This window comes from Stegostoma tigrinum, chromosome 19 (assembly GCF_030684315.1).
Source record: "Stegostoma tigrinum isolate sSteTig4 chromosome 19, sSteTig4.hap1, whole genome shotgun sequence".
Classification (NCBI taxonomy): domain Eukaryota; kingdom Metazoa; phylum Chordata; class Chondrichthyes; order Orectolobiformes; family Stegostomatidae; genus Stegostoma; species Stegostoma tigrinum.
Genome location: NC_081372.1, coordinates 35366951 through 35376839, shown reverse-complemented (window position 1 = coordinate 35376839; position 9889 = coordinate 35366951).

Below are 9889 nucleotides of genomic sequence, written 5' to 3'. Positions count from 1 at the left end.
GGATGGGGGGAGGGAACTGGAATAAATAGGGAGAGAGGGGGAGGCGGACCGAAGATGGAGAGTAAAGAAGATAGGTGGAGAGAGTGTAGGTGGGGAGGTAGGGAGGGGATAGGTCAGTCCAGGGAAGACGGACAGGTCAAGGAGGTGGGATGAGGTTAGTAGGTAGCGGGGGGTGCACCACCCCAAGCCGCACCCCCCGCTACCTACTAACGTCATCCCACCTCCTTGACCTGTCCGTCTTCCCTGGACTGACCTATCCCCTCCCTACCTCCCCACCTATACTCTCTCCACCTATCTTCTTTACTCTCCATCTTCGGTCCGCCTCCCCCTCTCTCCCTATTTATTCCAGTTCCCTCCCCCCATCCCCCTCTCTGATGAAGGGTCTAGGCCCGAAACGTCAGCTTTTGTGCTCCTGAGATGCTGCTTGGCCTGCTGTGTTCATCCAGCCTCACATTTTATTATCTTAATATTTAAATTTGACTTAGTTTGTTTGATAAAACGCTCATTAAGAACATGGAAGGATTATCCACAAATAATAGAGTGAGACTCAAAATTAAAACAGAGATAACAAAGTGTGGAGCTGGATGAACAGAGCAGGCCAAGCAGCATCTTAGGACCACAAAAGCTGACGTTTCGGACCTAGACCCATGCTTTTCTGATGAAGGGTCTAGGCCTGAAACGCCAGCTTTTGTGCTCCTAAGATGCTGCTTGGCCTGCTGTGTTCATCCAGCTCCACACTTTGTTATCTCGGATTCTCCAGCACCTGCAGTTCCCATTATCCCAAAATTAAAACAGTTAGGGTGAGACACGAGGGATGTTGCAGGGGTAGAGTAAGACAAAGTCATGGTTAATATTGAAAACAATGTTTTCAAAACACAAACAATGAGGTGTGTGGGATATGGAGTTATCAGATCAGCTATAATTTATTTGATGGCAGAACAGATTGAAAGGACTGAGTGATCTACTCCTTTTAATTTCCATGTTGGTACTACTTTTGAGGGACTAAAATGGAGATGTGCATGTACAAGCAGTAGATGATTAGCATATGAGTGGACCGTTGCAGTTCTTTAATGTAAGGAGGAAATCGATGAGTACGTTTGAGAAATCTGGAGGCAGCAATGATATAAATGAATAAACACATTTTAGTGCCTCAAGATGTCTCCCACTGCACATGATTTGGTGTTTTAGAGATTTACAGACTAGATGGAAAATGAATTCAGGAACCTTTATGATATTTAGTCAACTATGGCAAATGTCAATGAAATGAAAAGCTATAAAATTGAAAAAAAAAGACATTTAGGAAGAAAAACAGCAGATTTTTTTCATGCCCATTTCAGCTGAAATCTGCTTGAACTTAATCTTTTAATTGGACACTACATTTCCATACTTTGTGTCATCTGTAAACTTTTAAATCACGACTTTTCCAAGTCTTTAATTATCTTCCACTAGTTTTGCTTTCTGTCTGAACCAATTTCATATTCAAGGTATCATTACCTTTAATTGTAAGTACTTCAATTTTGCTAACAAGTCCCTTACATTGCATTTAGGAAATCCAACACCATGCCAGTGAACAAAAATAAAAATAACTTCTCATGCAAATCTAAACTAACAGCAGGAAGTGTTTGACATGTATAGCAAGTCTATTTGCATCTATCCAATAAAATCCTTTAGTGAAGTTGCTAACCATTGCTTGTTTTAAACAGCAACGTGTCTTTTTAATTCTTTCCAAATGACGACAGACAACGTTTTCTGTGAACTCCTTGCAGTGCCTGTTTGCATTGTATGAAGATGAAATGCATGCTGAAAGAATCTGCAAGAGCCAAATTTACCTGGGTACATGACTAACTAAATGGATAGGATCCCCCGAAGACACTGCATCATCTACCCTCCCCACCCACACCAGTGAAGTGAAGTTAAATACTGAAGGATTAAGCTTTTACTTATTGTGGAACATGTAGATAAAATAATCTGGGGGCTAGAGATTAGGTTGGGAAAGAGTGGAGGTGTGGAGGGAGCAGTGCTATAGTCTGAGCTGCGATCGGGTTTGATGTGATTAGCATGGATTACTTATCGTTTAAATGCTTACCATAATTTGCAGCCATCAACGTTTGCAGAACAATCTTTTTAACTGATGTAGAGATTCATTTTAGGGCTGCCTGTGATCAAATGGAAGCAGAATAGAATCTGCCAGAGATCTTCAGCATCACGGTGGAAAAGGGAGCAGTAGAAGTAATTCGCTTAAATCCAGAGTCTGGTAAATATTCATTTAACAAGCTTCCCTATTTGGTGGTAGCTTCTAGCAATTCCTTTACCTTGCATGTATTCTATTTTTCCTGAGCACAACTGGGCTTGGAACCAGCTGCATTGAGGATAAAAGGAGCATCAACAGGCAGTAAGCCCATATCAGAGAAAATAATGACTCCTGTACACATAAAACAGGTATTTATCAACAAGTTTCTAGTTCAGTAATTTTGTTGAAAGCAAGGCATGATATGGGTTTACACAATGCATTGTACAACTTCATGTCACAAAGTGCTTTGCAGCCAATGACATACTTTTGAATTGTCATCACTTGTAATGGAAGAAACATAGCAGCTGGACACATTATTCAGTATTGGTCCTGGCACCAAAAACAATATAGGCACATCCAGCCCAGTTAATCCTTTAAAACACCCTAGCTCAGTCAAACCTACAATGTCCTCACTAAAATGTGCAAATTTCTGCCTGACACAGTCAGTTTTACAGAATCATATCCTTCAGCAAACTTTCAACACTTAGTTGTCACTGTTCCTAAGGATATCTTATCCTGCCAATAGGAGAAGCCCTCGAGCTGTGTTGACACTTGATAATCGGGAAGACTTAGCCTTAGAAATTCGTAACATTGTCTTTGAATCTTTTAGTCTTGTGGCATCAGATCAAATATGACCTAGATAACCTGCTGGTTACTATCTACTCTGTCAGCTAATGATAAGTCAATACTTCTCCCTGTTTAACTTTCTTAAAAATGAACTTGCCGTTTTGATGGCTGCAGCAAATTGTTAATTGAGTGAGCAGGATCAATGCCATTTCCCATTGGATTCTAAAACAAGTACATTATCCTTTTATTAGTCTGTCTTACTGGATGACTGGAAATTGCCCACAGCCAGAACAACATGAGGTGATAGCGAGTTTTGAGAAGATTTGTAGCTCAGTTTGAGGTTCTGGATGTGAGATTGCTCGCTGAGCTGGAAGGTTAGTTTTCAGATGTTTCGTCACTTTTTTTTATTTGAAAAAATATATTTTATTCATAAGATGTACAAAAAATAAAACATATTAATACACCTACCCAGTCATGCAAGCCGCTCCGGGTTACCCAGGGGTATGTACACCAACTAAAGGAAAAAAAACAAAGAAGAAAAAAAAAACAAAGCAAAGAAAATACCCCAGCAGTCGTCACCCCGCACAGTCCCAGTTGGCCCCCTGACCAGTTGGGGAAGGCGCCAGCTGGGCCCAGTTACCAGATAGGGCCCTTTTTTTTCTATTCTGGACGAGGGGTTTCACATGGTGGTCTTTCCCCACCGCGCCTTGGCGGCGGCTGCTCCAAGCTTTAGTGCGTCCCTCAGCACGTAGTCCTGGACCTTGGAGTGCGCCAGTCTGCAACATTCGGTTGGGGTCAGTTCTTTCAGCTGGCAGACCAGCAAGTTGAAGGCAGACCAAAGATCGTCTTTCACTGCATTGATGGTCCTCCAGGCGCAGTTGATGTTGGTCTCGGTGTGCATCCCGGGAAACAGCCCGTAGAGCACGGAGTCCCGCATCACGGAGTTGCTCGGGACAAACCTCAACAAATACCACTGCATCCCCCTCCAGACCTCCTGCGCATAGGCACACTCCAGAAGGAGGTGATCGACAGTCTCGTCCCACCCGCAGCCACCTCGAGGGCAGCGTGCAGTGACGCAGAGATTCCAGGCATGCATAAAGGATCTCACTGGCAGAGCCACTCTCACTGCCAGCCAAGCAATGTCCTTGTGCTTGTTTGAAAGTTCTGGCTGAGGCATTCTGCCAAACGACTTTAACAGTCTGCGTGGGGAACCACACGACGAGATCCACCCTCTCGTTTTCCTGAAGGGTCTTGAGGATACTACGTGCTGACCACTGCCTGACGGCCTTGTGGTCAAAGGTGTTTCCCTTTAAAAATATCTCCACGAAGGACAGGTGGTGCGGGACGGTCCAACTACTTGGAGCGTTCCGCGGCAACGAGGCCAGGCCCATCCTTCGCAACACCGGGGACAGGTAGAACCTCAGTAAGTAGTGACACTTGGTGTTTGCGTACTGAGGATCTGCGCACAGCTTGATGCGGCTGCATACAAAGGTAGCTGTCAGGGTGAGGGTGGCGTTCGGTACGCCCTTTCCCCCATTTTCCAGGTCCTTGTACATGGTGTTCCCAGCTGAACCGGTCCATCCTCGACCCCCAAATGAAGTGGATGATGGCCCGGGTGACCGCGGCGGCGCAGGTCCAGGGAATAGGCCAGGCCTGCACCACACACAACAGTACCGAAAGCCCCTCGCACCTGACAACCAGGTTTTTACCTGTGATGGAGAGGGACCGGAGCATCCACCTGCTCAGCTTCTGCTTCAGTTTGGTGATACGCTCCTTCCAAGTCTTCGTGCACGTCCCAGCTCCACCGAACCAAACACCCAGCACCTTCAGGTAGTCTGTCCTGACGGTGAAGGGGATGAAGGAGCGGTCGTCCCAGTTCCTGAAGAACATTGCCTCGCTCTTACCCCTATTGACTTTGGCACCCGAGGCCAGTTCAAACTGGCCGCAGATGTCCAACAGCCTACTCACCGACCGACGATTGGTGTGGAAGACGGTGACGTCATCCATGTACAGGGAGGTCTTGACCTGAAGGCCTCCGCTGCCTGGGATAGTCACGCCTTTCAGGCTCACGTCCTTCCCGATGGATGCGGCGAACGGCTCCACACAGCACACGAACAAGGCAGGAGAGAGTGGGCAACCCTGCCTGACTCCAGATCTAACAGGAAAACTGTCTGATTCCCACCCGTTGATCGAGACTGCGCTAACGATGTTGATGTAGAGCAGCCGGACCCAATTGCGGATGTCCTCCTCGAACCCCAATTTGGAGAGGACGTCCCTCATGTAAGCATGAGAGACCCTGTCGAAGGCCTTCTCCTGGTCCAGGCTGATGAGGCAGGTGTCCACTCACCTGTCCTGCATGTAGGCGATCATATCCCTGATGAGCGCGAGGCTCTCAGCGATCTTCCTGCCCGGCACAGCACAGGTTTGGTCAGGGTGAATCACCGACTCCAGGACAGACCTGATCCGGTTGCTATGACCTTGGCCAGGATTTTGTAGTCCACGTTCAATAGTGAAATGGGACGCCAATTCTTAATTTCTTCCCTCTCCCCCTTCCTCTTGTAAATGAGGGTGATGATGCCCTTCCTCATGGACTCGCACATTTCCCCTGCCCGAAGCGCACTATCGTACACCTCCAGCAGGTCCTGGCCGACCAGGTCCCACAGAGCGGAATACAGCTCAACCAGTAAGCCGTCGCTCCCAGGAGTCTGATTCCTGTCCAAGGACTTGAGGGCTCTGGTCAGCTCATCCAGGGATATCGGCCTGTCCAGCCACTCCCTCGTGCCGTCGTCTAAGACCTCCGTGATAGACGACAGGAACGACTCAGACGCCGTGCTGTCCGTGGGCTTCGCGTCGTACAGTCCGGCATAGAAGGATCTGCTGATCCTTAAAATGTCAGGCCGAGACGACATCACCGAGCCGTCGTCCTCCTTCAGCCGGCTAAGCACAAAGCTCTCTTTGTGCACCTTCTGAAAGAAGAACCGCGAGCACGTCTCGTCCTGCTCCATGGAGCGGATCCTAGACCGGAAGATTATCCTGGAGGCCTCCGCGGCGAAGAGCGAGGCTTGCTGGCCCTTCACCTTGCGGAGGTCCTCCGTGACATTGACCCCCATCAACTGCAGAAGGAGCAGGTTCTGCACTCTTTTCTGGAGTTGCGACAGCTTTCCCCACGTCTCTCGCCTTCCGAACACCCTTGAGGACAAAGAACCTCTTGATGTTCTCCTTCACCGTCTCCCACCAGTCTCCCGGAGACTCAAAGAGGGGTTTCAGAGTTCTCCAACCGGCGTACTCCCTCTTAAGCTCCTCGACGTTCTCTGGGGTCAACAGAGTCGTGTTGAGCTTCCACGTCCTCTTGCCGGCCTGCTGGTCATCCTGTAAGTGACAGTCGGCCAGCAGGAGGCAGTGGTCAGAGGAGAACACCGGCTCGACGCCGGTGGACCTGACCGAGAACGCCCATGACACAAACAGGAAGTCTATCCTTGAGCGAATAGACCCGTCTGGCCACGACCAGGTGTACCTCCGCTGCGCTCCGTCTGCAGGTGTGCTGAAGATGTCGAGCAGCTTGGCGTCCTTCACCGTGCCCATCAGGAATCTGGACGTGACGTCCAGTTGACACCCCCCACCCACTTTCCCCACGCCGGATCTTCCATCTGCATCGATGATGCAGTTGAAGTCTGCGCCTAGGATGACCGGCCTGGACGTAGCCAGCAGGGGTGGAAGCCGCTGCAGGACGGCCAACCGCTCCCTCCGTACCGCTGAGACGTACACGTTGATCAGCCTCAGGGGAGCGTTCCTGTAGGTGATGTCAGCCACTAGGAGGCGCCTCCCCACCACCTCCTGAACTTGAGAGATGGTGAAGTTGCGCCCCCGCAGCAGAATAGCCAGGCCCGAGGAGCGACAGTCGTTACCCCCCCGACCAGATCGAAGGCCCACAGGTCCAGGCACCGGACCATTTCCCGTACCTGCTGAGGTGCGGTATCCCGCACTCCTGCAGAAACAGGAGGTCCGCCTTGACGGTGATCAGGTAGGCCAACGTGGACACACATCTTGCGGTGGGCTTGACGTTGCGCACATTAATGCTCGCAACCCGTACCCCCATTGTGGGCAGTGACCGCAGTACCCTCCCCAAGTCCAAGGTCCAGCCCCTCCATCTGTCCCTTCATGCCCATTGCCCAGGCTAACTGCTGGACGCTCTCTGGGCTCAGGAAATCGTCCGTTCTGCCTTCCGGGTGGCATCCCTCCATCGGAGGCAGGAGAGTCCAGCTCTGGGTCAGGCTGGGGACGCGCTTTTTCCTCCTTCCCGCCTGGAAGTTCCGGGGGGCCCTCCAGGGCCCCAGCGGCAAGTGACTGGGTGTCGGAGGGAGCCTCAGGACGCCTCCCGTCACCTGGAAGCGGGGTGCTGCTTTCCTTCTCCCTTGAGATCTTTAGCTTCTGCTTTGGGCGGTCGTCCTCCAAATCTCCCTCGTCAGAGGAGCTCTTATAGCCCCCCTGTAGCTGCCTCTTCCCGCCTGATGGTTGCAGTGCCTGGGCCTGCCAGTGCGCCTTCCTCCTCGCTTTCTGGACCGTCGTCCACTCCCCTGGGTCACCTGTCGCCGCCTCCTTCGACCCTGGGTTGTCGGGGTGGGGGGGGGGGGGGGGGTGGGGGGGAGCGGAGCCTGCAGGGGCGCTTTGCTGGCCTTGGGCCCATGCTGCGGGGCTGGGCCCTCCTGCACGGCCTGGCCCTCCTGCACATTTTTGGGGTCCATGCAGGGCCCTGGTGCCTTCCTCTGCTCCGGGGGGGGCTTGCCCCGCATTGCCCCTGCCGGCAACCTGGCGTAGGTGGTCCCCCACCGCAGGCATGCCCTACAGAGGTGGTCCGCTTCCCCACAAAGGTTGCAGCTTTTCTCTTGTGGGCAATCCTTTGCAAGGTGTCCCTCCTCCCTGCAGATGGTGGCTTTGCAGTCGGTTGCCACGTCACCTGACTTACCACAGGCATGGCAGACTTTAGGTTGCCCTGCATAGGTCAGGTAGCCCTTGCTCCCACCGATCGTGAATCTGGACGGTGGGTGTACAACGTTCCCATCCGCGCCCATCCTCAGCATCACCTTGACCTGCCTCTTACTGGTCCAGATGCCGAAGGAGTCCATGATGTTGGTTAGGTCCCCTTCCACCTTCACGTACCTTCCAAGGAAGGTCAGGACATCAACTGCTGGCACATGCGGGTTGTACATGTGTACCGTCACCATACAGCTCCTCTGCGCTGGCATCACAAACAGCGGGACAGCGGTCAATACAGAGAGGGGGCCCTCACCTCCTTTCTCCTTGAAAACCTCCAGGAAGCGCTCGCAAAGCTTGGCACTCCTGAAGGTTACTTCGTAAAAACCTCCTCCAGGGAAATCCTGCAGGCAGTAAATGTCCGCAGCAGCAAACCCACAACAGTCCAATAGGACCCTCTTCACGAAGAAGGTGCGGTCCACAGGTGCACCTTCATCCACCTTCTTCACAGAAACGCGGATGGTGTTCCGGACCCCCTGACCTGGGACACGAGCACTTGCCGCAGCCATTGTTGCAGGTTGGCTGCTCCCCAGAACCAGCGTTAGGCCGAAGCCAGCATTAAGATCCACCGGTTGCAAGGGTGCACAGCCAACCCGATGTCTTCCTTCCACCTCTAACACAGTCATGCTCTCCTCTTCTCGGTCCACAAAAGAGTGGGCCTTTATTTTGTTCCGGATGTAAGCTGGTTCACTGAGCTTGAAGGTTTGTTCCCAAACGTTTCGTCACCATTCTAGGTAATATCAACAGTGAGCCTCCGACAAAGCGCTGGTGTTATGTCCCGCTTTCTATTTATATGTGTAGGTTTCCTTGGGTTGGTGATGTCATTTCCTGCGTTGGTGATGCCATTTCCTGTTCTTTTTCTCAGAGAATTGTAGATTGGCTCCAAATCAATGTGTTTGTTGATGGACAATAGACAATAGGTGCTGGAGTAGGCCATTCGGCCCTTCGAGCCAGCACCACCATTCATTATGATCATGGCTGCTCATCCACAATCAGTATCCTGTTCCTGCCTTATCCCCATAACCCTTGATTCCACTATCTTTAAGAGCTCTGTCTATCTCTTTCTTGAAAGCATCCAGAGAGTTGGCCTCCACTACCTTCTGGGGCAGAACATTCCATATATCCAACACTCTCTGGGTGAAGAAGTTTTTCCTCAACTCTATTCTAAAGGCCTACCCCTTATTTTTGAACTGTGTCTTCTGGTCCTGGACTCATCCATCAGCGGAAAAATGCTTCCTGCCTCCAGTGTCCAATCCCATAATAATCTTATACATCTCAATCAGATCCCCTCTCATTCTTCTAAACTCAAGAGTATACAAGCCCAGTCGCTCCAATCTTTCAACATATGATAGTCCCACTATTCCAGGATTTGACCTTGTGAACCTACGCTACACTCCCTCAATAGCAAGAATGTCCTTCCTCAAATTGGGAGACCAAAACTGTACACAATACTCCAGGTGCGGTCTCAGCAGGGCCCTGTACAGCTGCAGAAGGACCTCTTTGCTCCTATACTCAATTCCTCTTGTGATGTAGGCCAGCATGCTATTAGCTTTTTTCACTACCTGCTGTAACTCCATGCTTGCTTTCATTGACTGATGAACAAGAACACCTAGATTTCGTTGTGCTTCCCCTTTACCTAACTTGACTCCATTGAAATAGTAATCTGCCTTCCTGTTCTTGCCACCAAAGTGTATAACCAAACATTTATCCACACTAAACTGCATCTGCCATGCATCCGTCCACTCACCTAGCCTGTCCAAGTCACCCTGTATTCTAATAACATGCTCCTCACATTTCACACTGCCACCCAATTTTGTGTCATCAGCAAATTTGCTAATATTACTTCTAATGCCTTCGTCTATATCATTAATATATATCGTAAACAGCTGCGGGCCCAGCACCGAACCTTGTGGTACCCCACTGGTCACTGCCTGCCATTCCGAAAGGGACCCATTTATCACTACTCTTTGCTTCCTGTTAGCCAGCCAATTTTCAATCCAA